This window comes from Perognathus longimembris, chromosome 9 (genome assembly GCF_023159225.1).
Source record: "Perognathus longimembris pacificus isolate PPM17 chromosome 9, ASM2315922v1, whole genome shotgun sequence".
NCBI classification, from domain to species: Eukaryota; Metazoa; Chordata; class Mammalia; order Rodentia; family Heteromyidae; genus Perognathus; species Perognathus longimembris.
The window spans coordinates 45,798,795-45,817,456 of NC_063169.1; the positions used below are offsets into that span (position 1 = coordinate 45,798,795).

General features: G+C 41.1%; 1 protein-coding gene across 3 annotated transcripts in view; it reads left to right on the forward strand.

Annotated features, from left to right (window-relative positions):
• Positions 1-10,138: 10,138 nt before the first annotated feature.
• Ncoa7 (nuclear receptor coactivator 7) overlaps positions 10,139-18,662 on the forward strand; it is a 116,647-nt gene continuing 108,123 nt past the window's right edge. For all 3 annotated transcript variants that reach the window (XM_048354029.1, XM_048354031.1, XM_048354032.1), the window contains exons 1-2: positions 10,139-10,273; positions 12,466-12,532. The gene's annotated coding sequence lies outside the window, so the exon portion shown is untranslated. The remainder of the gene's footprint in view (positions 10,274-12,465; positions 12,533-18,662) is intronic.

Here is an 18,662-nt window from a genome sequence, read left to right on the forward strand (position 1 = left end):
GCTCTGTCAACTTTCCTACCTGGTGTCCTTCATTGTTTCAAAAGTGTATGCATAATTTTGACCAGTAGAGGGCCTGTTGTGGTCGGTCCACTTTGCTCTTACTTAGGAGTTTCAGTTCCCCAATTGGACACCTTCCCACAGCTCACAGGAAACTTCAAGGTGACCTCTACCGTGGAGTTCCCATCCTCTTCCATTTGCTGAGCTGAGAAAGCCGCCCTACAATTCTTATCCTAACTCCCTCACACGTAAATCCTTTCGCCTAGGTCAGTGTGAATGTCCAGCCCCCTACACTAGCTTTACTCTTTCCGTAGCCGTCTTAGCCACGTTCTCCGAATCTAACCCCTCTCTCTTCTTTTCTATGATGCGGTGTTAAGTGACACACACATATCAGTACATCTACTGACTGATTGCTGTTGGCAGGGCGAGTGTCACCGCGAAGATCCCGGGAAAAGACCGAACAGGCACAAAACTCACAGTTCCCAAATGCGGATAGTCCCAGGCAGGGTACCCTTTCGGTTCCCCTTATGTATCACACATATATTGTGATATAGATGCACACGTCCACAAACGCGTGGGTATCCGTGCGCGCACGCCCACGTGGTTGACTAACAAAATTAGGCGAGCCGCTTCGAGGTCGACAGTTTTCTCGTGTTCAGCAACTCACGGCGAGATACAGTGTCTGAAATTACTTGCTAATATAAAAACAGGAAAATTGAAACAAGTCGCCAAGCTAAAACGGTTATTTTAGATGGGAAATAAACTCCTTTTCCACAGCAAGTTCAGTAGGTGGAGCTCTGACCTCTAAGATGCAAGGTACTGGACATAAGCATCGGAGTATCTGGTTTTCAATATAAAGCAGGTATTATGTTTGGACTTTTGGTTACATTTAATAGGTTTAATCACAATATTGCACACATGGGTACAAAAGGATACAGGACAAACACTCCTCCACTCTTATCCACTGTTTCTCATTACTGCACATTAAACATGTTAGCAGTTTCTTCTATAACAGAAATTCTATGTTCAAATATCTATGTCTTCCCACTCTGTCTGTCTGTCTGTCTCTATCCATTTTTGTGCTGGCACTGTGGCTTGAGTTCAGTGCTTGGATGCTGTTCCTTAGCTTTTCATTTAAGGATGCTGGTCTACCACGTGAGCCACTGCTCCACTTCTGGCTTCAAGTTTTTATTTTGAAACATAAGCCCTATACAAAATTGCAAGTATAGGACAATGAACACCCTACATACATTTCATGTGGACTCATGTTAAGTTAGGGGCTGTAGCAGTCCCTGGCACTTTGCATAGAAAAGTGGCAAGCACTAATTTAGATGTCCATTTACTGAGTATTCACTGTATTTTCAGACCTTACTATGCAAAATCAATGTAAAATATCTCAGTGCTTTTTATATTTTTACATTTTGAGATGATAGCCACTGGATACATTGTTACAGAAATGATTACAAGTAATTTCATGTTTTATCTATTTTCATGTAGCTACCAGAATATTTTCAATTATGTGTAGCTCATAATATATTTCATTTTACAGTACTAATCTAAATTTGCCTATTATTAATTAATATTTTGTCATACTGGCTTTCACCTGATCATTTGTTTCCTGGGCAATTTGAAGTTAGTGCCATCAGCAAGGTACTTTATTTCTAAGTGCTTTCTTGCAACCTTCTGAAAAACAAGCAATAAAATAATCATATTCAGGAATTTTAAAATGTAATACAATATTGTTATTTACTATATAGTTAGGAATCCATTTTCTAATTGCCCTAATCACATCTTTTATAGTTTCATTTCCTTTTACCCATGGTCTAAGTATGGATTATACATTATTTAGTTACTTTGGTCTATAGTCTCTTTTCTTGGATCTGAGAAGTTTCCCTCAATTTTTTCCCCACACTAACCTTTTTGATTAGAGGAAAACAGTCACTTTAGAGAGCCTCTACAGTTAGTTATGTATTTTATTTTGGCAGGGGAACTATCCTAAGTGCTACAGTTCTTTGCTTTTTTTTCTTTTTTTTTTTTTTTAGATTTAAATGTTATTGTAAAGGTGATGACAGAGAGGTTTCATGTCTTCCTTTCTCTTTGAAGTAGGGTCCTGTCTAGATACATGCATGCACATGGATCCTCATAATTTGCACTTTTAGCCACAGCTAAGATGACAGACATGCCACTTAACCTAGTTTCTTCAATTGAGATGGGGTCTTGTGAATTTTTATGCGGAAGGCTGATCTTGAGCTGCAGTCCTATCCATCTCAGCTTCACTAGCAACCAGCATCACACTAACCATCCCACTTGTCTTGGTTCCAAGTACTTTATATAAATATAAATGGAACTCATTAAATAGTTTTTTAATAGTAAGATATAGGATCAAAGTAATAAAGGAGTAAATTTGATTAATCATACAATTAATATAATTTAAAAAGGAAAAATAAAAATCAGGCAAGTGGAGGAAGGGACCCATAAGCCACAGAATGCAAGAGATCTTGAGATGTAGGAAAAGACAGGGATGGAAACTTCTATAGAGTTTCCAGAAAGAGTGTTGTTCTGCCAACATCTTGTTCTTAGCCCAGCCTGAACTACAGAATTATTATTATTAATATCATTTTCTGGCCTTATTGGGGTTTTGAACTTACATCCTTGTACTTACTTTACCACTTGAGCCATGCCTCCTGCTGAACTATGGCATTACAATATTTTTTCCTCAGTCCTGGGGCTTGAACTCCCAGCCAGGGAGCTATTACTGAGCTCCTTTTGCTCAAGGTTAGCACTCTACCAATTGAGTCACACTTCATTTCCTGTTCTTTCCACAGAAAGAGACAATTGGACATTTGGACAATTGGACAATTGGAGATAAAAGTCTCAGATATTCCTACCTGGGTTGGCTTAGAACAGTGATCCTCGGATTTCAGCCTCCTGAATAGCTAGGATTATAGGAATGAGACCCTGGTGCCCAGCTTAAATTTGTGTTGTTTTAAGACACTTGAGATTTCCCTGTAATAATACTAGGAAACTAATACCCTAAGTCTGACCATATGGCTAAGATGTCTGCCATGTTTCTCCATCATTATTATTACAGTTGAATTTAATGAGTAGTGGAAAGGTAACTACTACTGGTAGAAGTAACAACCATTTTAGCTTCTGCTGGTGCTCGTTTTTTTTTTTTTAATTACAGTGTTTGCAAAAATGGTGGTTTTAGGGCTGGGGATATGGCCTAGTGGCAAGAGTGCCTGCCTCGGATACACGAGGCCCTGGGTTCGATTCCCCAGCACCACATATACAGAAAACGGCCAGAAGCAGTGCTGTGGCTCAAGTGGCAGAGTGCTAGCCTTGAGTGGGAAGAAGCCAGGGACAGTGCTCAGGCCCTGAGTCCAAGGCCCAGGACTGGCCAAAAAAAAAAAAAAAAAAATAGTGGTTTTAATTTTATCATCCTTCTGTAAAGAACTTTCCCCCAAATTTTTATTCCTTATTTAATTTTTATGCATGTTTGGACTCACTTTTTTCTGTTGGCGTGAGTTTTTATTCAAGCTCTCTATTGCTTTCACTGCTGCCATCATTTAATTACAACTTACATTGTCCCAACTTTGGACAGAGGTAGTCACTCGAAGTTGGCTCCTTTGAACTGTTGGCATGTCCCCATAAGAACTGGGCAATTCTCTACTTTCTGACACAACAGAGATTAGGTACATTCTGTACTTCATAAAACAACTTAGGGAGAATTAAAATTTCCCTGCCTATATCTATTCTTTTGTAAATTTCCTTTTGCATTTTTACACAAGCAATAGCATGCTACTTCTAATTTTCTCTAACTTTTAAAATCAGTATCTTTTGAAAGTTGTTTGTTATTAATTCTCTCATAGCTGCATAGTATTCTATTGTATAAATATTAAAGCAATTCTAAACCTAACTACAGAGTATTTGTACTCTTGTACTTTTGCTGTTACAAAAGTATGAAGTACAAAAAATAACCCTGGGCTGGGAATATGGCCTAGTGGCAAAAGTGCTTGCCTCGTATACATGAGGCCCTGGGTTCGATTCCTCAGCACCACATATACAGAAAATGGCCAGAAGTGGCGCTGTGGCTCAAGTGGCAGAGTGCTAGCCTTGAGCAAAAAAGAAGCCAGGGACAGTGCTCAGGCCCTGAGTTCACAGCCTAGGACTGGCCAAAAAAAAAAAAAAATAACCCTGGATCTATGTACATAGTTTAAAATCTTTTCCCACAAGTTATCCTACTTCAAAAAAAAAAAACACATCAATTCCTGATTTGGAAGTGCTGTTTGTTATCAACTAAGGGGGAAAAAATCCTGACAGTCAATTAAAACTCAGCTGTTGCTACAATTTATTGAGATTTTAACTTTCACTTTCATTTCACTCTGAGTCATGTATGGTTTTGTTCACTAATGTGCACATTCACTTGACAGATATTTGTTTAATCTAATCTGTGCACAAAGGTGAAGAAAACAGGATCTCTGATTGTAAAGCGCAATCTGATGGTGGTCAAGTAACCAAGCAAGTATAACATAGTAAAATAAATGTATCACTTAGAGCTTAAAGTTTATTTACTAGATTACAATCTGTCTTTCCTCATGTATACACAGATAAAAATATACAAAAAGGCATTGTACCCAGGAAATTCATGCTTCCATCCCCTTTGGGCTGTTTCTTTGTCTCTGTCTCTTTGTCTCTCTGTCTCTCTTCCTTTGGTGTTATTGGCATTTGAACATAGGATGCAAGTACTCTGCCACTTCAGTCACACATTCATCTCTGTTTTGGTTTAGTAATTTTTTTGGATAGGATTTCATGCTTATTCCCAGAGCTGGCTTCACTCTGATCCTGCTATCCATGTTTCCCATAGAGCTAGGATAACATAAATACACCACCATACCAGGGCCAATAATTTCCTAGAAAACTAAGCCATGAACCCAGCAAATGAACTCTATGGCTCTTATCCTGAAGAAATGAAAATGTATGTTCACACAAAACCTAATGTGAATGTTCACAGCAATAGCTTTATTTATAGTAGCTCCAAACTGAAAACAACTTTCAATGGATGAATGGACAGTCATACATACATAGTGCAGAATATTTATCAATAAATGAAAGTGAATCTACAGATATGTTTAGGTGGATAGAAAGGGGATTACACTGAGTGAAAAAAGATCCAATCCAAAATGTTATACATCATGTGTTTCTCTTTAAAAAGCATTGTCAAAATATAGATACAGCAAGAGATACAATGGTTGTAAGGAGTTAGGAATATGGCGAAGTAGCTAAGAAAGGGTGACTGCGAAGGGATGACTCATGGGAAACTTGTGATGAAGTCCTTCATCTTATTGTAATGCTGGTACAAGTTTCAATATGTATAATAAAATTTCACAGCACACCACACACACATACACATGCACACACATATTCACCATTGTATATATAAAATTGATGAAATCTGGATATACTCTTGTGATTGTAGTAGTGTCAGCTTTCTGGTTTTGATATTGTAATGTAGTTATGCAAGATGTTACCACTGAGGAAAATGGACCTTCTCTTGAATTGTCCACACTTTTGTGAATCTACAATTATTCTCTTTGGAAAGCTCCCTTTTAGAATATTTACCGTGTATCTCTTTCATCCCATAAATCCAAACAACAACACTTAATGTCTCTTTGAGTTTAGAGGTTCATTTCAAATAACAAATTATAATGGTTTAGAACTAACTAGCTTATCTGAATATTTTCCAGAGAATGTATAAAAAAGCATATAATGAATGATCAAGCTACTAATATGAAGCACATGGCCTTTAGGAGAAATAAGACAACAATAATAAGAAATAAGAATTAAGAAAACTGTAACGAAGCAGCCATTAAAATTATCTATGAAGAAAAGAAAATTAAATTTTTTTGCCTACCCTAAGCAATCAGCTATAATTCAATCTGTGGGCTGGGAAATCCATTTCTTTCTCAATACACTTTGGCAGACTCCTCTTTTTGAATGACAATGTGATTTCTTCATTTTTTCAACCTCAAACAAGCTAATGAACTGTTTTCACCTTTTTAGATGCAGGAGCTACCGTATCTTTCCATAGATGCTATTGGCATCATTTACTGCCTGGGTCTCCATCAGCCTGAGTAAGGGTCATAAAAGGGTATCTTTCTCTGTGGTCTGCAAGAGTGAATTTTGTTTTTGCTGATATTATTCCAAATTCTTCATCCAATTCCCAAGTTTCCACTCAATCTGCACAGAAATTTATGAAAGCGATTTCATTCTGTTTATTAAATTATCTTTAGTTGTGCAAAGAGTTGACATTTAACAAAACAGTTTATGAATACAGTGAGTCTTGATCTGCCACTCCTTTCAACATTCTCACCTCCTTTGAACCACTCTTTCCTTCCTTTAAAAAAATTTGTAGTATATACAATGAATTCTCCCCAGCATCTCCTTCATCAGTCTGTCCCTCTCCCTTTGCCAACCCTCCTGCCCCCCCCCCCTTGCAAGTCCACAGTTTTCTGGTGCTTATTTTGTTGGGCCTTGACTTTGTTTTTGTATGAATTACATTATTTGAGTTCTCCTTAGAGTCTACTGTATTTCAGTTAATACATTTGTAACTATGTGCATATCACCCAATGTGTTTACTTACAGATTTATAGACAAATTCTAGCTACCACAAATGAGGACAAGGTTGCACAAATGCAACCTTTGTTTCTCTGGGCCTGATTTACTTCACTTGGTATAATTTCAAAAGCAATTTTAATAGTAGTGGTTGCTCATGACTTACTTATCCAGGGAGCCTTTTGTTTGGGAAATGTGTTAAAAGTAGTATTTGCCAATATCCTTGAAATTTCGTTCCAGGAGACACTGCCAGTAGTGTGTTTAAAAAAAGAAATACTGGCCATACCTCTTTAAAGTAGAATTATCCTTAGACAAGGAAAATCTTATTTTATAGTTACTTGGTGATGCTCTCTAGACCCACCTAGATCCTCTGAAGGCCTCCGAAGAGAACAGAGACCCAGCAGCTCCCCACTCTTCCAGTTCCTTTCTTGTAATACAGTGATGGCCAGGGGGAAAAAAGAACTGAAAAGATCTGTTTCTTTGGGTTAATCTCAAAGTCTCATCATGTAACAACCATGTACCATAGAAAGAAATGGCAGTATTCATATTTAACAAAAGCCCTCATATTTATAAAACCAAAGTAGCATTATATTGCCATTGTAACACTCGGCATTTATTAAGCATTGTCCTTAAGGCCAGTAGAATGAAGGGTACTGAGAAGACCATTTTAAAAAGTGAGTATTGTACAACCATACTTTAAAAAATAGTAATAGCTACCTTTTATTGGATGCATTATGAACTTTAAGCACCATTCATGGTACATTCACTTATCTCTATCCTGTGAAATTGGCACTGTTATCACTTCCCCACTTAATGATAAAACATCAGATTAAGTATGGTGTCCCATGTCAGCATGTGCTGGGGCGGTAGTCTTAATATGAATTGACTGCCGAACGTTTGATCTCAGTGTAATAAGATTTCCCAAGTTACTTTATGTATGTCTTGTTTACCAATTAAAATTTGACCTATTCTAAATGAACTTTCTAGAATACTTCAAATTTTATATCCTGTGCAGTACAAAAGGATAGTCATAAGCTGTGTGTGTGTGTGTGTGTGTGTGTGTGTGTGTGTGTTAAATGACTGCATGTGGCTAGTGGGGCCAATATTGGATAACAGAGATCTAGAGGGCATGGAAATGGTTTTATTTCTTCTGGTTTCACACTTTGTGACTTATCAGTTCACCCTAGAAGAGCCATGAAGTGTGAAGACAGTCACATTTGATTCTCCATATTTTTGAAAGACTGACATTTTATAAGTGATAGTAGTCACTATTAAAATACACACTCAGCTATATTTGTCTACAAAAAGGATTACTGCAGGGGCTGGAGATATGGCATAGTGGCGAGAGAGCGTGCCTCGTATAAATGAGGCCCTGGGTTTGATTCCCCAGCACCACATATACAGAAAACGGCCAGAAGTGGCGCTGTGGCTCAAGTGGCAGAGTGCTAGCCTTGAGCCAAAAGGAAGCCAGGGACAGTGCTGAGTCCAAGGCCCAGGACTGGCCAAAAAAAAAAAAAAAAAAAGGATTGCTGCATAATTTGCTTCTTAGCAAAATATGAGGTCCATAGAGAGAAACCAAAGAGGGCTGTTGATGTTGAAAGGATGGGGAACAGCAAAGAATTGCAAGACAGTGGACATTTCCTGCAGAAAGTGCATTCAAAATATACTATGTAACACAAAGGCCAAATTCTTCTCCCAAGTGACTGTATACTGTAATTATACATTGATATGTGCATTCCTATAATCAAGTAATTATGAACTGGGCCAAAATATCATGAATATAAATTGGGGCTTTAGACCTGCCAGCTGGTTTCAGGAAGCAGTCTGTCATGAGCTGTGTTTCCTGTCCAGGGCACTGCAGCTCCTTTAACTGCTGCACACCCAACCTCCAATTTGCTTAAAAGGACTCAGCTCCAGCACAAAAATAAAATCAGTATTTTTTCTAATTTGGCCTTCATATGGAACAAGGTGCTTTGTGTAGTTTGCCTGATTTTTTTTAAAAAAATTAAGCTTAGATTTTAGTCATAAAAGCACACTTATCAAGTATTGTGAGAACAGAGCTATCTCTGGAGATGCTTTTCTTTTGAACACAATGAAATCAGCTCTTTAGATATTAATTTTCTTTCGACAAATGCTAAATGACTTACACACAACACACACATACACACACTCACTCACTCCTGCAATGCCTGCAGGAAAAAAGAAAAAAATTTCTTTATAGTCAAGCCAGAAAGTTGTGAACCTGATGTGGAAAAATTATACACGTTTAAGTGAAGCACTGGGAGGCTGATTCCACATTTCCAAGACCAGGTAAACATCAGCACCATTTGCAACTGAAATCCCCAAGTCATTACTGTTAAATGCTTTGCTCCACCCTCCAGAGAGGCTGGGACTGCTAGACAGCCATCAGCTACCCAGGGGAGGCAACTATCTCCAGGGTCTGTGTGGATGGCCTCTGACACCAGAGTTATCAGACCAGCTGCAGGCTCTTCGAATTTTTTTTCTTGGACGTGATAGTCATCTTGCAGGGCTAGTCATGGGACTGTAGAGGAAACAGCATCCAATGTGGATGGGATGTTCAGAGTCAAGGCCCTGATGCTGATGCAAACCCTTCCACCCAGGTTCTCTGGGATCTCTGCCAAGAGCTAGCTGAAGGCCCAACTGCTACACCTATTGCTGTAAAGATTGCAATTTGGCAGCATCCAAGATGCTGTACCCGGGACGGGAGGAGGGAGGAGATGGGGGCCCCTTGGCTAAATGCAACTCCGGAAAAGACAGGAGGATTAATTGATTGTGGCCCAAGGTCGGTCTCAGGGTTAGAAGGAAAAGTCAGGGGACTTTTAAGGCTCCAACAGACATTCAGCCCCCCCACCCCCCGCCCCACCTCCCAGTGCTCTGGAGTCTGCCTTCCCTCCAAGCGTGTAGCCCCGAGGCCAGCCAGCGGCAGGGGATGTGGCCACGGGTGAGGTAAGCAAACCCCATCCAGGTTCCGCCGTCGGCCCCCGTATCAGCCCCGTGCTCGCGCAAAGGCCCGGCCGGCGTCACCGTGGGCTGAGGCCTGCGGAGGCCGCGCGCGCAGCTCTCCGGGGCGGAGCTGCTGGGTCCGGGCAGGAGCAGCGGACGCGGCCGCCACCCGGAGGGGTGACTTGGGTCGCCCTTCCTCCCGTGCGGAGGTCGCCGGAGTGGGGAGGATGCCGCAGCCTTAGGCCAAACCACTAAGCCCGGTGGCCAGGCTGCCCGGCCTCCGCCACCGCGAAGGGGCTCACAGCGTAGAGAGGGCCGGGCGGAGCTAGAAGTGGGCGTCGGCACCGCGTCGCGCCGCCCGCACCTCCTCGTCCCCGGCGCGGGCCGGGAGCTTGTCGTGGCTGAGGCTGCGAGCGCGGGCGCAGCCGCAGGGACGGAGAGCAGTTACACTCGCGTGGGAAAGGCCGCGGCTCCCACTGGCGCAGAACTCCGGCCCCGCGGGCGCGCACCCGGCGTTCCTTCTTCCCCCTCCTCCTTCTCTGGTTCGTCGTGAGCGCGCGGTCCTCCCGACCCCTCCTTCCGCCCATCCCGGAGGATGCGCTCCCGAGCGCCCCGTGGCACGGGCCCCCGCTCCCGGGGATGTGCGCGCGCGACCCCCTCCTCCGGGACCCGCAGAGCCGGCGCCCCCGCCCTGTAGGTAGGTGGGTGAGGCGGGGCCGGGCCCTGGCGGCCTCGGGCAGCAGATACTGCGGCTAGGGAGAGGCTGGGGGCTTGGGCCGGGGCCCGCCAAACTTGTCTCCCGCCGGGGCTGGGCGGAGCACCCTGAGGTGTGCAAATGGCGCTGAGGGGAGCCCCCTCGATTAACCTGAACCTCTCTTCTGGAGCTCTTGAGGTGGGGATCCCTGGGGCGCGGGCAGGGCGGGGGGGGGGTGAGCGGGCGGGGGAGGGATAGAGGAGAAGACCGTTGGATTTCTCAGTAGCACAGGTAGTAATATGTCATTGCATTAAACAAACAAAAAAAAAAAAACGTGAGATCAGCAGATGTCTTAGCCAAAACACGTAGGAGAGCCAGGCGTTGTGTTAGCGGGCTTTGTGGAATTGGTGATGGGGTTTTTGTCATTCTCACTGCCGGTCGGGTGGTAAAGCCGACCCTCGACCCTCACCGTCGACCTCTGGGATGGGTTAGGTTAGGGCCTTAGCAGAAGTGAGCTGTCTCCCTCCCCACCCCCCACACCCCCCGGAGGTGGATGAGGTCAGGGTATTCCTGCGCTGCGGACTTAGGATAAGCCTCTGCTTACATGGGATGGGTTTAAGAGGACAAGTTTGATACAGGTGTGGAGTTGAGATTCTGCTGGAAGAAAGCATTGGGTCTGCCGGCAGAGGCAGCCTTGTGCTCAGCCCAACTCACTCCCAAATCCCAGGCTGGTTTTTTATCTGAGAAATGGCTTTGGAATCTCAGCAAGACAAGCCTCTTTGCTAATTGAACAATTGAGTGTTATGCACACAAATACACAGAAATGGGTGATGACTGTTTTCCTTCTCTTGATGCACAATTTATGTTCTTCTCCCCTCCCTCCCCCCAGGCCCTCTCTCTGCTTCCCCTACCCTTCCCTGTACCCCCCCCCTTTTTTTTTTAATGGTGCTAGTACCAGGGCCTGAACTCCGTGCCTGGGAGCTGTACCTTAGTTTTTCTGTTCAAGGCTAACCCTCTTCCACTTGAGCCATAGCTTCATTTTCAGCTTTTTGATGGTTAATTGGAGACTGGACTCTTACAGATTTTCCTGCCGAGGCTGGCTTCAAACCTTGATTCTCAGAGCTCAGCTTTCTGAGTAGCTAGGATGACAGGCATGAGCCATTAGCCCCTGCTCTTAGATGTAAAGTTCATACATTAGAGCTTGCAGTAGGATAATGTCTTCCCAGGCTATCTTTTCATTATTATGCTTTTAATTTATATGAAGCAGTCCTGTTTTTAGACTTTTGGAAAATGGGTCATTGTAAGCTCCAATTTTATATCCAAATATCTAGGTTTAGAAATTTGGTGAACTGAATCATATATGTATGTTCACAGGAGGAGGGAATCTAAGTTGTTTTTGTTGCTGTTTTGTTTTTATTCCCCCTCTTTCATCTTCTAATCCCCTGTCTGGTGTCTAATATATGTTTCTGACTTATTTTGTTGAATGAAAGAACTGTGCCTTGCGCCTCATCGGAAAATGTAGAATCAGTGTATTTTTGTTCTGGAACAAGCCAAGTGCACCTGGATTGAAGGAATCACTTCTTTACATACGTAGGCTTACTTGGTTATTTAACATTTGTGTTTGAAATTGAACATCTTTAGGACCACACGTTCTCCTGTAAGGTGCAATATTAACAGAGGAGGCACAAAATCACTTATAGGTTCATGTTCTCAGATTTCCTAACTCCTTAGTAATCAAGCCTGTTTCAGTTAAAACATACAATTTAAAAAGTACAATTTATTCTACATGTGGACATGTTAGTCACGTAAAGAATGAATATCTGGAGTTGGTCATACAAGATTATTACCCCTAACTTTACCTAACACAGTTGTCTGTGTTGTTTTTACCATTGCATTCTTAGCATCTCTCAGATATGGAAACATATTTGTAGAATGAAGAAATTAATAAATGAGCCTAGGTTAAGAGAAAACAAATAGAATTTACATTTTAAAGAAAACTCTTGAGATATTCCAGAGGGAACCATAATTTGGTTAATAAGTAATATATTAATTTGTTTTAGAATGAGTTATGGTTTGATCTAATTGTAATGCCTTTTATTAAAGGTAAAGGGAAGATGACATTTAGAAGCCTCTGTGACCCCTACATAGGTAGACATACATAATATGGATACTGACACTATTTTTATTTTCTGCAGTGCTGAGGATCAGACCCAGGGTGCATGGCAAATTCTTTACCACTGAGCCACATCTCTGGTCCTAGAGGTAAAATTTTAGCTGTTTTCCTCAGTATTCTAAGTGTTATCAGTTAATAGTTTTGACAACCAGGCTGATTGTGAAATGAAGTATTTGGGAAGCTCTGTTGCCTCTCTGCTTTAAATGTTACTTGGAAAAACAGCCAAAAATAGCAGGGGTAACTATCACATCTTATTCTGTTCTTGCACTTTGCTATTTCCTGTATTGATTTTGCTTGTATTTTCCTAGCACATAACGTTTATGAGTTACCATTACGTTCTTTTCAATCTCTGCCTAACACAATTATCTGAGTGGTCTCATTTATTTTCTTTTTGTCATTTTAGTATGTTGTACCATCCTTATTACATGTTTACCCCCCAAACTTATTTTCATACAATATGGTAAATCAGAGTTTACTAATATTGCTTCTCTAACCTTGTTAGATTCTTCCAAATAGGAGAGGAGATAATACTTTATGTTAAAGCTAGTAAGACTGGAGGATCTTCATGAAGGGACTTAAGAGGGGAAAATCTAATTTGCTATGATTTGTTAAAACAAAGCCAGATCTTCCATACGACAAAAAATAATGACGCTTTACAACTTTTCATTTGTAATCTAGGGTACTGAGTACTGAGCAGATAACTGATATTTTTTTCCTTCCTTTCTCACTATATAATTTTGGAAGGAACAGTTTCCTGTGGTTACAATATGGTTTTTACTTTGCTCCTTATAAAAACTGTTTATTTAACAAATACAACTTGAGTACTTACCAATGTGTTGTAACTTTGGCTTTGGAATCATAGTCAAACAAGATTCTTTCCTAATTCCACAATGGAAGAGGCAGTATCCTTTTTTCTTTTCTTGAGGGCCCAGCACACAAATGCACAGTGCTTCTGAGATCTCCTAACTTACTTTCAGCCCTACTTCCCAAAGCCCTGTGTCTCACTCCTGAATTTCTCTATCCTGTTTCTGCATTTCCCTCAAGTGTTTATTTTAGAAAACTGTCTCCAGTCTTTGCCAAATCTTATTTTCTTTCCTTTTAAAATTTCAGTCCCAAATTTTCTTGAAGTTAATCAGGATTCTTTCAATCCTGCAATCAAAATTGCCATGGTTGCAGAGAAACTACACAGAAGTAAACTTGTGGTTGTAGAATAGTTATGATTTGCTGGTTTCCCCTGATCAGGTGAAAACTGTCTGTGTCTGCATAAGCTAGAGAATGTGAATTGTCTGTAACTGTGATCAGGAGTTTGAAAAGTTACGTTTGTAGAGGATAGCTAAACAAATCCGTGCCATGTGTTTGTACTGTGTCTTGAACACAGCAGGGCTTCTCACTCAGCATTTCCACTCAAAGCTGAGACTTTACCACAGCTCCACTTCTGGCTTTTTTTCCCCCTGATTAATTGGAGATGAGTCTGAGACTTCCTTCCCTGGCTGGCTTCAAGCCTTGATCTTCAGATCTCAGTCACTTGAGAAGCTGGGATTACAGGAAGGAGCCACCTACACCTACGTGGTTATCACATTTTGTACCCATTGTTTTCACATTGGAGGATTCTGTTAATACAGCAAAAGAAGCACTACTGTTAGGTCACTTCACATGCACTTAAGACCATGTCCCTTTTTACATATAACTCTGGTTTGAAGTCTATGCCATGAAGTCTGTTTCACTCCAGATGCCAACAAATGAGACAAATACTTCTCAGGAACAATTCATGTATATCTATTTTCCCCCCATCATGCAAGCTGGCAGCCAGATATTGACTATATTTCTTTTTTACATGGATTCTTTTTTTATTTTGCAATTCAACAAAGCAGTTTATGAGCATAATGCGTCTTGACCAGTGTTACTCCTTTCAACATTCTCATTCATCCCTCCCAACCATTTTCCTTTCTGTTTTGGAAAGTAGGAAATGAAGAGTCAAACTTGCAAATCAGTTGTAATAACCATGTTGAAAAACAAAAACAACTATAACCTAACATCAGTATTCTTACTTTCTCCTTGGTCTTTAGTTTCTGTTTTACCTTATTTTTCTCAATTCTGATATTTATGTGATCTTCCCCATTTTATCAAATTATACTATTTGAAGATGACTCATCCTTTGTTGAATAGGAAAATAAAAACATAAAACCAAATAAATGGAAGCCTTGCAGAATTAATCTCTGGACACATTGATTTTACCGATTTGGTTACGTTAAGTTTTGAACAAACATATTTGAAGCTGGTATGTATATAGCCAAATAGACAACATTGCAGAGTTTTGTAAATTAAATTCCATTGTTTTGCTTTCACATTTTTTATTAGCATTGGTTATTTGTACAAGGGGTTGATTTAATTTTTTTTTACCTGTTAATTTTCTGCTCACTTGCTAGCTCCAAGTTGATAAAGATATTCAACTTAAGTCAATTGTTTGTGTAGTACCTGCCCTAGCTGCTTTATCAGGCTAAACAGGAGATTCTTTGTAATTTTTCAAGAACCATTTTAGTAAAAGGATTAATCTAAAGTAGTTCCGTGCTCACCACACTCAATTGCCCTGTTGACCTTCACATCAATAAATCCTATGATTCATCTTTATTTTGATTTTTTTGTTTTGTTTTTGCTTTTAGTGGTATTGAGGTTTAAATTCAGAGCTTCAGACTTGCTAGACAAGCACTCTACCACTTGAACTACTCCTCCAGCCCTTTTTTGCTTCGGTGTTTTTTCAGACAAGGTCTCATGCTTTTTGCCTGGGCTGGCCTAGGTAGGAGGGATGCTATCCTCCTACCTAGCCTCCCAACCTAGCTAGTATTGTAGGCACGGACCACCATACTAAGCTTATTTATTGAGATGGGGTCTTGCTAACTTTTTACTCAGACTGGCCTGTGATCTTCCCAATGTCTGTTGTCTGATTATAGGTGTAAGCCACTGTTGTCTGGTCCTTGGTCTTGTTTTAGTAAATGATAGCAGCTCTGATTTTTTTTAAATTTTCCATAGTGTTTAAAATATTTAGCTTGAGAGTTAGTTGGCCAAGTTTGCTTTGTTCTGCAGTTTTAACAATTATGTTAGTTAAGCTGGTTCAGTTTTGCCTGGTAAATTGTTCTTTACCCCTATGTGACACCAAGTTTAATTTGATATGTTTACCCAAGTCCACAGAGAGACTGATCATTGGTGTAGTCTGGGAATCTTTGGCTTAAAAATAATCTGAATTAAAAAGTACAACTTTAGGGGCTGGGAATGTGGCTTAGTGGTAGAGTGCTTGCCTATCATGCATGAAGCCCTGGGTTCAATTCTTCAGCATCACATAAACAGAAAAGGCCAGAAGTGGCATTGTGGCTCAAGAGGTAGAGTGCTAGCCTTGAGCAAAAAGAAGCCAGGGATAGTGCTTAGGCCCTGAGTCCCAAGCCCCAAGACTGGAAAAAAAAAAAAAAAAGTACAACTGTAGGCATAGAAGGAGTTTGAAGAGAAATGGGCAGGTTGTCACACAGAGGCTTCTCCTTCTGATCACCTTCCTTATTCTCTAATACATACTTTTTAGAAAAGGTAATACTTCCCCATTGCTTAAAAGACATGAATGGGGATTACTGCTTCTCATCAGGTAGCTGATGCTCTCAGGTAACTCAGGATGTTCTATGACACTTTTTGCATCTAAAGGCAAATGTGAGCACAGAGCCTAGTCATTTGTCTCTTTAATGTCTCAGTCATCTACTTCCACTGCCTTTTTCTGGCACCTCAGAGGTTTAGGAAGATGGTTTGCATCCTACATTTATCTGCCTTTCAGCCAGCTTCCTTCTGAACTTCCCCCTTTCAGTATTCTAGGTTGTTGCTGGCTGTCCTACATGCATCTTGGTCTGTTGCACTCTTGGGTTCTGAGAGACTCAGCTCCTGTCCTTCCTTCCCTGCTTATTTTGACCACACTCATTGTTAGTGAATGCCTTTCTTCCATTTCTTAGACCCTTTAGAGGTCTGATAAAGGTTCCAAGTGTCATCACTTACCACACCTGTCATTTCCCTCATCAGGACCATGACTAAAGAACCTCTGTTAAAGCTGATCGGCTCTTCCTGCACATGTGTACTTATTCTTGCTCTTTTATGTTTCTGTGTGTTTGTGTGTGTGTGTGTGTGTATGCGTGCACACGTGCACACACGCATGTTGATACTAAGGCCTGATCAAAAGGCCTTGCATTCTCACTTGGCTTTTTCTGCTCAAGACTAATACTGTACCACTAGAGCCATGCTTTCACTGTTGGCTTTTTGCTGGCTAACTGGAGATAAGAATCTCATGGACTTTTCTGCCTAAGATGGATTGAAACCTCCATCTTTAGATCTCAGCCTCCTTATTAGCTAGAATTTTGGGCATGAGCCACCAGCACCCATCTCTTCCTTCTGCCTGAACACATCCTCCAGGTTTTCTTTGCAAGCCACACTGAATGCTAATATCACCTCCAAGGATCTCACTTAGTTGAGATTCTGTGAACTCATAGAGGAAGGTGCCATGAGAAAAAATATGGTATCTTAGCTTTGTTTATGTGAAGTTCCTAACAAGCCAGCCATTCCTATCACTAGCATATATACCTTGCACTACAGAAATAATGCACATGTATAACTCTTTGAAGGAGTTTGAGTCGGTGTGAAGAGAGTGAACAAAACCCAAATACGTTGCATCTGTGAAGATAGCAAAGTGAAACTCAAACAGATATTGAATACTAAGGATAGTGGGGATGGTAAAGTGAGAGTAATTGAGGGTGTTAGTCTGATTAAAATACTGTATATGGGCTACCCAATGGCTCACACCTGTAATCCTAGTTATTCAGCTGGCTATCTAGCTGTCTCCCTTGGTTGAAATCAGAGAACAGAAGCAAGCTTTGAAGCAAGCTTAGACAGGTTTCATCTTGAAAATAACTGGCAAAATGCTGGACTAGAGGCCTAAGTTCAGTGGTAGAGTACCACCCATGAGCAAGAAAGCCAGACAAGCTGGAGTTCTGAGTTCAAGCCCCTGTACCAGCATCCCCCCCTAAAAAATACACTGAGTGTTTATGTACATATATGTATGTCTATATACACACACGTGTGTGTGAAACATTTGAAAAATGAATGAGGAGGTGAAACAGGACCCTGTCTAGTGTGTTTGTGGGAAGGAGGAAGGTGAACAGGGAAAGAGTCAATATGTCGTGTATGTGTGTGAAGCATAGAATAATGATGGTTGTGGAGATTAGTGTGTCAGGGAGAGTGATGGAAGGGGTGAATCTGATCAAGATACACTGTATGCATACATGGAACATGTCAAAATGAAAGAAATACCTTGTAATTAGCTGATGCTAGTAACAATTGAGATCCAGGTAGGAATAAACCATGAGCTAACTTGGCAGGTTCATCCCTCTCTGCTGTGATTCTGCTCTCACCATGCAAACGTGAGATTTACCAACTTGATACCAGGAAGTGAGTGCTCCCTCAGCTGTGGGGATACACATTTTAGATATTTGGGTCAGTGTAGCCTGAACAATGTGGTAGAATCACAATTTCAAGTGATTGGCCCAGTTCTGTGGCCTCATGTGTCCTTGGCTGAGCCCTTGTCACTAGTTTCTGATGATTGCCCTAAGTTGCTGCCCATACCCAGGTCCTACTGGAACAGTAGTCAGTATTTTAAATCACAGAGCCTTCCAAAATAATTTCAAATTAATCTTTTTTAAAAAATGCTGGTCCTGGGGTTTGAACTCATGGCCTTTTCATTGTTCCTGAGCTTTCTTGTTTTGTTTTGCCCTTTTTTTTTGCCAGTCCTGGGCTTGAACTCAGGACCTGAGCACTGTCCCTGGCTTCTTTTTGCTCAAGGCTAGCACTCTACCACTTGAGCCACAGCGCCACTTCCAGCTTTTTCTACATATGTGGTGCTGAGGAATCGAACTCAGGGCTTCATGTATACAAGGCACACACTTTACCAATAGGCCATATTCCCCGCTCCTATTCCTGAGTTTTTTTGGTTTAAGCTATCACTCTACCATTTGAACCACAGCTCCACTTCTAGCTCTTTTGGTGCTTACTTGGAGATGAGTATCATTGAGTTTTCCTGCCCAGACTGGCTTTAAACACAGTCCTCAGATCTCAGCTTCCTGAGTAACTAGAATTACAGATATGAACCACCAGTGCCTGCTTTAACTTAAAAAAATTATGTTGGGAAGAGAAATGGAAAAT